Below are 15433 nucleotides of genomic sequence, written 5' to 3'. Positions count from 1 at the left end.
TTTAAAGGAGGTGCATATTTCACATGCTTGAATGAGTTTTAAACTCAAAAATTATGTGATATTTTTATCTCTCCTGTCTCTTGAACCAAACCCTATCAGAATGGAACCAAACCGGATCAAAAAGTAACCAAACTAGGTCCAAATCTAGTCCAAATTCAACCAAACTGACTTGGAAAATTCAAGAATCAGTTTGTTTGGTTAGGAGCTCAATTTTTTCTATAAATAGAAGCCTCCCCTTGTTGAAAAAAATATAGTGTCATGCTTTGTTACTCTACTCAACCTAAGCCAAGAACTGTGAATTCTTTAATAATTCACTAGTTTTTGACACTTCTCTCTTTCTTCAATCCCCATTGGTGGCTCCATCAACATACTAAACCATTGGTGGCTCCATCAACATACTAAACCAATTGATTGGTTGGGGCCTCTACCGTGAACAAAGAATCAAGCAATTTGTAAGGTAAGTATAGTGAATTTTGCTCTTTTCTATAATTTCTCAATGATTCTCTCTTCTCAACCCCTCTCACGCTTGAGAAGCTTAATTGGTATGGTTTTTGAAATGCTATTGAAGTTAATTAATTAATGATAGTAAAGAATTACATAAATTTCTAATTATGTTTAATTCTAATGGTTTTTTCTCTCTCCCAATCAAGAAATGGTCCTACTCATGACCCATTCTCAATCCAAATGAAGCTTTTCATAAAGCTTTTTCTTAATCCAAGAATAATCTATGCTTGAGAATAAATTAATAGTTTTTTAATCTATGCTTTTAGTTTATGATTATTTAATCCATTAAGGGTTAATGATCCAATTCTAATCATTCTCTTAAAGATAACCTATCTTTTAAAATAATTGAGATTTATTAGTTATAGTAGCAGAGCTATGGCAAAATTTTATAAAAATATACACAGAAAATAATTTCATTCAAAGCATGAAAAGAGGATTTCCTACCATATTCTAGGAACTATCATCCTAGATTAATTAAAAGAATTTTATTATGCATGGAGATGTGGATGTTTGCATGTAGATGTAGATGTATGGATGTGAGTGTGAATGTGGATGTGGATGTATGCATGGAGATGTGGATGTATGCATGTAGATGTAGATGTATAGATGTGGATGTGATTGGAGATGTGGATGTATGCATGTAGATGTAGATGTATAGATGTGGATGTGAATGGAGATGTGGATGTATGCATGTAGATGTAGATGTATAGATGTGGATGTGAATGAGGAGGTGGATGTATGCATGTAGACGTAGATGTATGGATGTGAGTGTGAATGTGGATGTGGATGTATGCATGGAGATGTGGATGTATGCATGTAGATATAGATGTTTAGATGTGGATGTGATTGGAGATGGGGATGTATGCATGTAGATGTAGATGTATAGATGTGGATGTGAATGGAGATGTGGATGTATGCATGTAGATGTAGATGTATAGATGTGGATGTGAATGTGGAGGTGGATGTATGCATGTAGACGTAGATGTATGGATGTGAATGTGAATGTGGATGTGGATATATGCATGGAGACGTGAATGTATGCATGTAGAAGTATATGTATAGATGTGGATGTAAATGGAGATGTGGATGGATGCATGTAGATGTAGATGTATAGATGTGGATGTGAATGGAGATGTGGATGTATGCATGTAGATGTAGATGTATAGATGTGGATGTGAATGTGGAGGTGGATGTATGCATGTAGATGTAGATGTATGGAGGTGAATGTGAATGTGGATGTGGATGTATGCATGTAGATGTGAATGTATGCATATAGATGTGGATGTATGGATGTGAATGTGCATGTAGATGTGGATGTATGGATGAGGATGCATGAATGTGCATGTAGATGTGGATGTGAAAATAGATGTATAGATGTAGATGTGGATGTATGGATGTGAATGTGCATGTGGATGTGGATATATGTATGGATGTGAATATATGATATGTGATGTGAAGGAATCTGAAGTGATGAGATGGAAAATGATGTGATGGGATGAGTACACATATAATTGGAATGTGGAATAAGTAATGTGGATTGATGAGGAATAATGTGGAAAAATGAGTGTTAATATAGAAACTGTATTTGTAAACTATTTGTAAATGCTGTTTGTAAATGACTGTTTTATGTCAAGAATGCTGGGAAAGCATTTTGACCGTCTTGTGATTAAGGTCGTGGAGACCTAACTGATAAAGTTGCAAGTGCTGACGGAGAGTCAATGGAGGACGTCTCGCGTAGCAAGGTCGGCCGAGGTCTTGACCAGCCTCGGTGCGATTAAAATGGTGAGCTTCTGGTATGGTGGATGAGGGGCCAAGGAAGCGGCCTATGAGTGAAGCGCTAGGTCACCTGCGAGGACCCTAGAGGGTGCTGACCATACCGTGCTCGGGCTCTGGGTCGCCTAGGATACCCACGCGTGCGTCGAGGAAGATATTGGAACAAGGAGTAAGAGTTGTTTTCTGAAGCCGGGCATGGATCTGGTTGACTGACCCTACTGGTCCTCAACGGATTGAGTCCATGGCTCTTTATATGGATCTGTTGGTTGATCTTGCTGATCTTCAACGAGAGTCCATCTTGATAAGTGATTATATTGCCGAGTATTATGGGCTAGGAACTAGGAAACGGCCCTTGAGTGGACAGGTGGTGAGGGTCCTAGTTGCCAATGATGCCATAGATACTCTGATGAAGGAATGACGGGAAAATTAAGAATCAACCGGATAAATTGGAAGATGGTGATCAGTGATACTATTGTTTTTATTAAAGGCAATTTCATATTGGGTGTGTAAGTGGTGTGACTAGTTTTATTTTTGCATGAACTTTCGGCTAGGGGGCCTTGGAACTCTTTTCCTTGGTTCCCGGGATAAAACCTTACCAAATTCTTAATTGAATCCCATCACTACATTGGTTGGGTGGTTGGCTAACCCATGGGACTGGATGGGGTTAGGCTGGACTGATGGATCCGTAAATCCAGACTCAAAAATTCTGTTATCATGATAGATAAAGTAAATCCCGGACAGTAATTGTTCTATCGATAGGAATCAACGGCTGTGCCTCTTGAATGGGGAAAAAAGCGTTGATCTCAATGATCCAAGTGCAAGTTTCTTCCTTGATCTGATCAAGTATCTTGAAGATGCAATCGGATCAGCTTGATCAGAAATGTTCTTGACTACATTAGAGTAAAAAGTTTTCCTGGTGGAATCACCCGTGCTTTCCGGTAAAGGAAGTTTTTTCGGGTTCGGTTTTGGAACAACCGACGGGTTAGTCTCTTATCCGGATATCCGTGGGTGAGGCCCCGAATGTGGGACCCTATCTCGCACGAGAAGTGCTACTTCCGCTGCCAGTATCCTGAATCTGTTGCTCAGTGGGAACAGGGATCTTACAGTTGGTATCAGAGCATTTGGTTAATAAAGATCAACTGAGAAGGCAAATATGTCAAAAATTTATCAAGAAACACAAAAAGGTTATAATTGTGTGATATAATTCATACAATTTGATATTCAAACTGAAATTCATAATTTGGTAATTGGGTCTTCAGATGGAAGTACCGCAATTATATAGAATCCCTGACTTGCTTGAGGCCTAGACATGATGGTATTTACCTTATAATTCCAAGGGCCGTGACTACCGTATATACCGCCTTTACTAACAGTATATACGAGTAAATCTAAGACTTGAAATTATAAGCGTTAATGCTATCCAGATGATGATTTCGAATGTGATTGATATGATTTTTAATTCTGTTTGAGAGTTGATGAATTGATTTGGATTTTGATTGAAAATTCTGATTGAAAAATGATGATTTTTGAAATTTAGTTAAAATATAATGAAACCACAATGATGAGGAATGGGACGAGTCCCTGTGATGATATTCATAACTAAAATGATGATAATGAATTCAGCAAATCACTATGAGATTAGTGGGTTGTGCTGTCAGATTGTTAGTGTTAATACTTGACCGGTAGATCAAGTTAAGGGATGTCAAATTGAGAACTTGCTTAACTGAAATTTCCGTGGAGGAATGTTTCGAAGAAAACTTTTCAGTCTAATGAACCATTATCATGTTAAAGATATGAATTATATGATCTGAATGAATTGTTATTTAATGATGAATTCTATATAAGGGATATTTATCCCAGTGTTGTGTTGGGTTGACCAGAATATAAGGAACCCCAGAATAAAATTGGATCTTAAGAAAACGATCTGTCCTCTACCTTGCGAGATGAGGACATCTCACACTTTTTTAAGTGGGGTAGAATGTAAGATTCTTCCCCAACCTTCGAGATATACAGGAGTAAGAATCTCCCTTTCTACTCTTAATATTATTCCCTCTCTAAAATAAAAGAAAGTCTCTGTTTAAAAAAAGGAAGACCCTTTTCCTAGAATACTTCTCAGGAGTCCCACCAATTTAAAGGATTAAGAACATCGGTGTTTTGGATACCAAGGTTTTGGTTTTCATTCGAGTATGGCCCAAAAGAAGTTCTTTATCTCTTGGGGAGTATAAGAAGTTATCCCCCATATATTGTGAGCTTTATATCTGAATTCAATGAAAGTAGGTGACTTAGCCTACGAACTTCTTTTATCCCCTCATCTCAAAGTTCTTAATGTATTTCATAGAAATATGTGCCAAACCCAAATCATAGAAAGACGGTAAAACTTCAGTGGCAAGTTACCGTTGGCTTCTAAGTTACGCTAGCTTCTTCCTTTATATAAGTCGTAACTTTTACTTATCGCTCACAGTAATCTTACTTCCATCGATCTCCCTTCTTCTTAATCTCCTTCATGGCTTGGCAACAGGAATTAGTTTTATCCATGATGATTTCTCATCTTCAAGACGCAAGAGAGTCTGTGAAGAAAGACTTTATAGAACAATATGAGTGCTCACTTTTTCCTTATCTAGGACCTTCTGTAGCTCAGACCAAATGGCGGACCTATCAAGATATACCTAGGGTAACACCCTGGGGTCAACAGCACTTTCGTAACAATGTCCGCTTGGCCATGGTTATTGAAGCTTTGGGTTTGGGTCCCCGATACTACTGCGTCATGAGATCAAGATATCTTGGGTTTTCTGAGCGGGTCTTCTTGCTGGCGTGTTTTCTTTCTCATGAGAAGATATGCCTTTACCCCGTTTTTGGCTTACCTCTCAGAGGTCCTTTTGTTAGATCACCTCATACCACTCAGATAGGTGCGGCAATAACCAACAGAATTATTCCCATAGATGAGTTACCTTATACATGCGCAGCTTGTGAGTGCTACTTTTGTGATCATATGATGGACGGGCTTATGGAAGTGTAAAGAGTTCTTCTATCTTTACTGTATATGTTCCAAGAATGAATAAAGTTTAAATCTTGTTCTTGTCTTGAATCTTACTCTCTTTGAGACTTTTCTTGGTGGTTAATCTTTATTCGTGCATCTTGCGAAATTATCCCAAGTTGCGAGATGAGGACATCTCGCGCTTTTTAAGTGGGGTAGAATGTAAGATTCCTCTTCCAACCCCTTTTTGATGTCCAGTATCTTCCCCTGTAATCAATCCCTCTTCAGAAATATAAAGACCTTGTTTCTAACTGTTTTAACCTAGAGAGAGAAAATATTCTAGAGAGAGAATATTCAGATTTTGAATATTTTTGGATAGAAAAATATCTCACCTTATTAAAATGAATTTTCCCTGAAACAAAAATTCAGAAAGAATTTTTCAATGTGCAATTGGAATTAATTGGAAATAGGTATAAAGAACCTTAGTCTAAGGGTCTAGATTTTCAGACATTTTTGGATTATGGTCCAATTAAGGTTCCTATGGGCCAATAGCATTAATCCATGTGTAGGGAGGAGATAAATCCTATTTGTAAAAGAAGATACCCAAAAATGAGTAAATGCTCACATAAGATGAAGAGTTGAAAATGTATAAGGTTTATTAGTAAAAAACTATGAGTAATATCAAAAAATGTGTTCAACAATCAAGATGATAATCAAGATAATAATTGAGAGAATAATCTAAGTGTGTGATCTTATGAGTACACAAAATGAACATGCTTAAAAAGAAGCTCAATACCTCATTCAACCAATACACCCCCATGACACTAGCACATTTTGTTACTCCCTTTTGTAATTGAATGTAAATGGTCTTTGTAAATGGTCTCTATTATAATAAAATATAAAGGATCTTTGTAATCTGGCCATCTTCGGGAGCGTGCTGTTCAATTCTGTGCCTTTTGCAAGGCATTGAACATATTTTAACACAAATAAATAAATTCATTTTCATTTACAATGTTTTATTATAATGGAGTCGTAGATGGAGTGCATCCTACTCTAAGCAGACTCCCTTTATCTATTGACAAAGTGCATCATACTTTAAGGGGACTCTTTAGTAGAATAAGCTTCATCAAAATGAAATCTTTTAACCGTAATTTTGACAAAGTGCATCCTACTCCAGGAGACTCTTTCTAACTTTAATAATGTTAATCTGTAGCGATTGTATATATAAGTATAATACCTTCACCACCTCAATTTATAAAATCTTGTTCATTTTGTCTTGTTCATTACAATGAAGCTTTAAAATTGGAGAGTGCATCCTACTCTAATGGGACTCTCAATATACAATCTCTTGTATCAATGTTTGTAATTGGGGGTCTACATCAATCAATTTAATGTTATATCTTGGTTTCTTATGGACTATAGAATGGCCAAAGTGTGGATCTAAAAATCTTTAAATCCTCCTCAATGTGTTGTAGCTCCACATGGTAGAGCTAGCTTGAAATTCTAGCTCTACCATCATGTGGTGGAGCTAGAACCCCTTAAAATCAAAATTACACCCCCATGATACTAGCACATTTTGTTACTCCCTTTTATAAATGAATGTAAATGGTAAATGGTCTCTATTATAACAAAATATAGAGGGTCTTTGTAATTTGGCCAACTTTGGGAGGAGACTGTTCAATTGTGTATCTTTGCAATGCATTGAACAATTAAATTCATAGATGGAGTGCATCCTAGTCTAAGGAGACTCCTCTTATGCATCCACAAAGTGCATCCTACTTTAAGGGGACTCCTTTTATCCTTTTATCTTTTGGTTGTTAATGCAAAAGTTTTATTATTTCTTTAGTAGAATAAGCTTCATCAAAATGAAATCTTATAATCGTTATTTTGACAAAGTGCATCCTACTCCAAGGAGACTCTTTCTATCCTTAATAATGTTAATTTGTAGTGGTTGTGTATATAAGGATACCTTCACCATGTCAATTTTTAAAATTCTTGTTCATTTTGTCTTGTTCATTACAATGAAGTCTTAAATTGAAGAGTGCATCCTACTCTAAGGGGACTCTCAATATACAATCTCTTGTACCATTGTTTTTAATTGGGGGTCTAGATTGACCAAGTGGTAGAATCTGATCTTGGGTTCTTATGGACTGTAGAATGGCCAAGTGGTGGATCTAAAAATCCTCTTCAATTGTAAAATATACAAGTGGTGGATCTAAAAAATCTTGAAACCTTTCTATTTCTAAGATCAAGCTAGGTTCAATCTAGCACCACTTGATAAAGCAAACCATTTTTAATTTTTTTATAGGTTGAAAAAGATAGATTCTAGATTAAATACATTAAATTTTTCAACGTGGGAATGAGATTTTTCCCACTTTACCTAATACGGTCTTGTCTCAAATTCAGAGACAGGCAAGGAGAAAACTAAGGTTTCAACCATTGCCTAAAAAACCAGTAAGAAGAAAGGTTGCTGCAACACAACAGCCAGGATCAATGGCACAACCCCCTAATCCAGCAAATCTCAAAGTCAAATTTGCAAACTTCAAGGGTGCATCCAAAAAGGAAGACCCTGATGCCCATGTAGCTCAACTTAGCACAAAATGGGAAGCAAGTGGACTAGGAGTATTGTATGGAGATGATGTGAAAAAGCAGCAATTTGCTGCCACATTGGAGGGTAAGGCTATGAACTGGTTTATATAATATGGTGCAGCCCATTTTGCTAATACACAAGCATTACAAACAACATTTCTGGCAAGATACAGAAGGTGGAAAACACCCACTGATATTCTGAAGAAGCTTAAAACAATGAAACAGAAGAGGCTCCTCGTGGAGGATTATGCACAGCAATTTTTATATTTGAATGGAAGACTTACACCCAATGAAAGGCCAACCAATGAGATGCTGGGGGAATATTTTTGTAATGGGTTGACAGAATCCCTGAGAACTGCAATAGCCAGTACAGATATTTTTGGAGGTGCAGGAGGATTTAATCAGTTGGTAGCAGCTGCCACCAGAAGAGCAAAGAAAAGGTTGGGAACCATCAAACAGAAGAAGAAGAAGTATAGCAATGATTCAGATTCAGATACAAATTCAGATTCAGGCTCAGATTCAGAGTCTGACTCAGGTTCGGATTCAGAAGATGACAGTTCAGATTCAGATTTTGATGATTCAGAAGATGAGGAAAGGAAATCCAGAAGCAGGAAGAAGAAAAGGAAAGAGAAGCACAGAAGTAAATCTAGGGGAAAGAAGGACAAAAATGGAAAGGGAAAGACAAAGAGCAGGTCTCAGAACCTAAATAAACAAATTACTACAACTCTAAAGAGTATGGGAATTTCAACATCTCAGAAGAAGGACAAACCATATTGTAATACATGCCAGAAGCATGGGCACACAGATGCTACTTGTTGATATAATCCTAACAATAGGGCAAACCCAAGACAACAAGTGCCAAGGGCGAATGCACCAGCTGCTGCAAATGCAGTAGAACCAGACAAAAATAGAGCAATGGAAGGTCCACCTAGAATATTTCAGGGGAGAAATAACTGGGGACCACCTAATCCTCAAGGAAATGGTAATCTAAATGATGACCCATGCACATACTATGGAGGAATGAATCACAGGCAAGGTCCTAATTGCTCATTGTGGTGTAAACACAGAGAGGAGAGAGGTATTCCTATTATCAGATATAACAATCAGAGACCACTTGCACAGGCATAACAGAATAGGCCACCACAGGCTAATATAGTCATTGTGGAGAAAGCCAAGCAAGTTAATGAACCTGTGTTGCAGAAACAACAAGGAGACTATCTGAATGTGTTGCATGCCCATTGTGATTGCTTAAATTGTATACAGGTGGAGGAGATTCCTAAAAAATCAGCATCAGTTCTGGTTATTACAAGATCAGATGGAAAGTATGTGGCTGATCTTGTTATATCCCATAAGGAGATGAAACACCCTCAGTATTGGGAGAATCAAAGATAGGTGAGATAGGGGTGTTTGAAGGAAATTCAGTAGAGTCAAAAAACTGACTATGGTAAACAAAAATTGTAGCAGCAAATACCTGATATACAGTTAAGTATTCAGGAGGAGATCCAGCATCAAGAGATAAGGGAGGCTCAGTTGATAGCTGAAGTCTTGAGGAATACTACTGCTACAATGGATCAGATTTTAAGTTTGGTTCCTGAATTTAAAAGACAGGTACTTAGAAATTTGAGTGAGAAGGAAGAACAGGTGGATGAACCTGAAGCATGTCAGATTGAAGCTGAAGATGTGGATTACAAAGTACCCAAAATCACTGTTAATTTTCAGGAACAGGAGATCAAGGGAGCATTATTGGATGGAGGTTCAAGTGTGAATATTTTACCTAAGTTCTTGTATACCAGATTAAAGCTACCTGAGCTAGAAGAAGCTCCTTTTCAACTGAAGATGGCAGATCAGAGGAGGATTTAGCCTCTAGGAATTCTCCAAAATCAGCATATTACTGTTTCAGGACTTACCTTTCCAGTGAATTTTGTGGTTCTGAAAATGGATGAAGGAGACAACCCTTATCCAATTTTGTTGGGAAGGCCTTGGTTTAAACAAGCAAAGGTCAAATAGGATTGGGGAGCTGCTAAAATTACAATCAGGAAGGGAAAGAAGAAAGTGCACATGAACATGGTGCCAAATGCAACTTTGCCCAGAGAAGCGAGAGCCTTGTATGCACAGGGTATTAACATGGTGAAGGAAGTTGATGATGATGAAGAAGATGCTTTCCTTAAAGTTAATGAATCAGTTTTACCTGTTTTTGATATAGATGTGGTCAAAATTTTGGAACATTATAAGGAGCAGAAGAAACCTAAAACTTCACAACAACATAGTGAAAGTAAACAGGAAGATTCAGAAGAGGAAGACATAAATAGGAAGTTGTCTGAACAGGAAGAAAAGATGCGTATTCAGCAAATTATTCAGGCTGAAAAGGCTTTTGAGGAGCAGATGGCTAAAACAGCAAGAGTCTAGGAAGATGATTTACAGGATCTTAATTTAGGTTTTGAAAAGGATCCTCAGATGGTCAAAGTCAATGTTCATGTGGAAGGCCAGTTCAAAACAGATCTGAGTCAGTTATTACAGGAATTTAAATATATTTTTGCATGGACTTACACTGATATGAAGGGAGTGGATCCTAGGTTGTGTGCACAGGATCAACCTCAAAAAAGATGCAGTCCCTGTTATTTCATAGGATGAATCCAAATTATGCAAAGGCTGTCATGGAGGAGTTGGATAAACTTCTGAAAGTGGGATTTATTTATCCTTTGGAGAAGGTGACATGGTTATCACCTATAGTGGTGGTGCCAAAGAAGAAAGGCAAACTCAGAATCTGTGTTGACTACAGGAAACTAAATGCAGCCACTTTAACTGATCCTTTTCCATTACCATTTCAGGATACTTCAGGATACTCGGTTGGATGCAGTTGCAGGTCATTAGATGTATAGTTTCTTGGATGGATTCAGTGGGGTTACAATCAGATATTGATGGCAGAAGAAGACAAAGAGAAGAAGACAAAGAGAAGACTGCTTTTGTTACAATCAGATATTGATGGCAGAAGAAGACAAAGAGAAGACTGCTTTTGTTACAGAGTGGGGAGTATATGCCAGTAATGTAATGGTATTTGGCTTGAAAAATGCTCCACCTACATTTCAAAAATGGGTACAAGAAGTCTTTGCTCCATACTTGACAACATTCATGAGAGTCTTTCTAGATGATTTTAGTGTGTTTGGGAAGGCTGTGGATCACCTTAATCAACTCAGATTATGCTTTGAAAGATGCAGAATGGCTAGGTTGAGTCTTAATCCAGCCAAACGTGCTTTTGCTGTTAAAAGAGGGATTTTACTGGGGCATATCATTTCAGAAGAAGGAATGCAGGTTGATCCCAGGAAAGTGGCAGTTTCAAATAGACTAACACAGGAGGATTCACTTAAACAGAGATTAGAGCAGTTTTGATGTCTTTGGATGAAGACAGATTTCACAATGCTTATGTGGCTAGTGTGATTCAGAATAGAAGATCTACATGGCTGAATCAGTACTTGAAGAAGAAGAAATTCAAACAGGGAAATTTGGTCTTAATGTATAACTCTAAATTGGGCAAGCATCCTAGCAAATTAAAACTCAGGTATCTGGGACCATATAGAATTTTTAAGGAATTAGGGCAAGGAACATTTCAGTTGGCTGATTTGGAGGGTAAATTGTTGGCTAAACCTGTGAATGGTTTTAGACTAAAGTTGTTTTTGCTCAATAAGTTCCAAGATGCTGATTTGAATTTGGTGAGAGTGGACACAAATTTATTTTCAGCAACCCAAATTGATGAAGTTGTTCCAGGAGCAGAGGAAGAAAGCAAAAATGATGTAGAGATTGAGAAATCAATTCAATCAGTTTTAACTGATATTCAAGCAAAGGAGAATTGACAGTCAAGAATGTAGTCAGATGGATAGACTATATGTTGTGTATTTTGTGTAAGTTGGATGTATTTTTGTGTAAGTTGGATGTATCCAGTTACTGCACTTTATACTCTATATAGTTCTTGAGACTTAGATGAAATTCTCAGTACTGAAATGAAATCAAGGGATTTTGTGGATTCAGGTCTATTATTTTGGGAAAATAGTAACCATTGGGTGTGCCAGTGTTAAAGGCATGATTAAGGCATAACTTAGGAGTTCCTTATTTAGTTTTGTAAGGGTATTTTAAACCTTTGTAATTGTTCACATGTGAAAATTCATGAGTAGACTATGAGTCTTTTTGGGAAGTTAGGAGGAGTCGTGAGATTTGTGGATATCTGTTCACGTCAGAAAAAAAGATGAGTCTGTAAACGATGTTGTGATTATGAAGGAACAGAATAGATTTCTCTGCCTGTGTTTTTCTTTGTCTTCAGAACTGTTATCTATTTTGAGTAATCGAGATTATCTAAATTATGAAATGGAGTCTGTGTGGTCGAAAATGAGCCTATTGATGGAAGGAATGATTCAAAATTAATGTTCAAGTCAGGTGAATAGGGAAGCCTATAATCGTTGTTTCTAAGCAGAAGATGTTGAAAATGTTTCCTGTCTTGGTTTAAAGTGTATCTGAATTGCGAAATGAATTCTGTTTGGTGGAAAGAAGGTCTGTATGTTGAAGTGATGTTCAATGGTGTGTTCTAACAAAGACAGAAAGGCCAATAATAGTCGCAATCTGAATCTGTTTTATATCAGAGAGATGTTTGTTTTAGGTTAATTTAGGGGAAGCTTTTTGACCCCTAACAAAGGTGATGGTTTTTTTAATATTTCATGAAGATAAGAGTTTCTCCACATTTTAGGTGGGTTTGTACACAGAGGTCCCACCATCGGTGAATATCGTTGGTAGATTTCAGGTCACTCAATCTATGTGTCTATTATTATATTATTATTGAAAAAACCCTCTTTTGAGTCTAGAATTTTCCTAATTTAAACTAATATATTATGCAAGTGAGGATGATAACTTTAACTGGAACCTCCTAGCAAACTAACATATGATGGTGGTGAGGCTCATGGAGCCTCCTACTAACAAGCTAGCATATGCAGGCAAGGCTCAAGCTTTAGATGGAGCCTAGCCTCCTAGCAAACTAGCATTGATAGGTGAGATTCAAACTTTGGTTGGAGCCTAAACTCATGCTGAGATTGAATTACATTTATAGTTTTGTGTACTATCGTAAAAACATCGCTTCAATCATTCTTATTGAGATCTTGATTTTCTCAGGGATTGCAGGGTCTAAAACAAGGTGCTTCAATGTTTCTCATTGATGGTTCTGCAAGGAAGGCAAGCGGGGTTATTCATTCCATTGATGCATCTCAAACATGTGGTTTTCAATTCATTGGTGAGACATGTGTAGCAATACACATTTCTCATTCCATTTGCCATAATGGATGTAAGAACAATGTCTCAAGCAGTGGAAGCATCATCAATTGGCCATTGGTCATCCTTGTTGTGGATAAAGACATTACTAATACCAAAGAGGATAATTTTGCGAAACTTCTTGTTGATCAAGAAGATCACTTTATAGATAGGGAGAGCTGGAAAGAGAAAAGTGTCATCCTCTGGGATGACAACAGATCTACAAAACTTCGCAGTGGAGTAGTATTGCTCGTCTACCCATACGAGGCTATAAATTGTAGAGAACTAGGGGAGAGTAGCTTGGGTATCATTATAGAAGGATCTTTGCATCCAAGTTCAACTTGTGTTTCAGGTATGAATTTGGTTAGTTGGCCGATTAGGCAACTCACATTTGAGAATGGTGAACCATTAGTGAAGGACACATAATCTTCTTCTATTGATGAGGTCACTTCATGCAAAAAAATATTGACAGCCTAAACAATTCAAGTGATGAAAAAGAGGATGATGATGTAGAGGACAATGATGGTGGTAGTTCTGACAGACACCATGATGCCATGATCACTGAATATGATATCATTGAAGGGACAAATAAGAAAAGGAGCTATGTCCATAGGGTAAGGGTAATGAAACATTACGATAAAACCCATGGAGCTAGAAAAAAATGGTGTGCTTTCGGTACGATGGGCGAGGGCCAATGAATCGGTCCCTCAGTGAAGTGCCAGGACACCTAAGGAGGATCCTAGAGCTGGGTTCTGACCAGGTGATGCATGGGCTCGCGATGCCGTATGGTAGAAAAATGGTGTGCTTTCGGTACGATGGGTGAGGGCCAATGAATCGGTCCCTCAGTGAAGTGCCAGGACACCTAAGGAGGATCCTAGAGGGTTCTGACCAGGTGATACATGGGCTCGCGATGCCTAGGACACCCATGCATATGTCGAGGAATATATATATGATGGACGAAATGATTATTGTAATCTGTTAAACTGGATCTCGTTGTTGCTGACCAGTTGGTCTCAAAACGGAGAGTCCTGAGGAGCATCAATGGATTGTTTCATAAGTTAAAGTTTAAAAGTGGAGTGTGTGCGTTGATGGCACGGAAGCGGTAAAGCTGTTTACGCCTTTATAGAGTGCCACACTTCCACACACACATCAAGGCAACTCCTTTTGGTTGTCAGAGGCTGCTCCCTCTATAGCTTTCCCCCCTGCCAGCTGTCTGCCAGTTGTCGCCAGCACACGTAACCACCTTGGATGTTTTCTGGAAAAGCCCGCCCACCTGCCTTCTCTTTTCTTGCTATTTTTTGAATTCTCCCTGTGCCACCTTTCCAACCATGCACACGTACATTACCTTCCATATCTGGACCGTAAAGATTTAGCTCTGATACACACATTTTATTGGGCATCCCAATCATTAATCTCCTCCACGCTTCCATGCTCACCTTTGAATGCAACTTACAACACAAGTCTCGATTTATTTTGAGGGCGTGCACCCATATAGAGCGACCAAATAATTGACTCCACCTCCAACAGACTACGCTCCGGACAAGCTATGCTTCCAAAATCTTAACATTGTCCCTGCACATACACTTCCATCAAAGCCATGTGCTTGATTGCCGCATCCACGACGCCCACACTGAGTCAATGGGTGCTCCATGACTCTACCACAACACGAACATCACTCATGTACACATGTACAAGTTGAGTTTGAGGTTCTCAAAAAACTTCACACATATTTAGCAACCCCCTTTTTTCTGCAACCCCCTTTTTTCTGCTGAGACATTTATGTCCAGCATCTGCACAAACAGAAACCATTTATCCCCCTGGATCAAACAGAAATCTTGGTGCATCTACCTTCCAATCCTTCAAGCATTCTCCTCTGTCGAATAACCATTGATACACCCTGTCATGATCTCCCATTTCCAGCAACCCCCTGGGTTCTTCATATATGGCATCCTCAATATATACCATTGTATCTCCTCCTCCATACTAGCTCACACAGTTTTGTGATGGAAAAATCCATTCCTCACCTCTACTCCCCTCTGACACATCTGATTCCCACTCATAATCATATACTGATTTAACAAACATCTGATCATCAACTCCCATCTCATGATCACCCAATTTGCAACCCACATCATTGGCTTCCAACCCTTCCTCTGGGGACAAATTGCCAAACAAGGACTATAACCAAACCACTCATCCATATGCTGAGCATCAACATGTGGTGTGTCCACCATAAACCCATTTCCCTTCAGCCCATCAACATCACACAGAGCAACTTCATACACTGTAGACTCATCATTGTCACTT

Source organism: Cibotium barometz, chromosome 51 (genome assembly GCF_041138505.1).
Source record: "Cibotium barometz isolate CiBa-2024 chromosome 51, ASM4113850v1, whole genome shotgun sequence".
Lineage (NCBI taxonomy): Eukaryota > Viridiplantae > Streptophyta > Polypodiopsida > Cyatheales > Cibotiaceae > Cibotium > Cibotium barometz.
The sequence above is the reverse complement of the archived record's forward strand: the minus strand, read 5'-3'. Positions refer to the sequence as shown.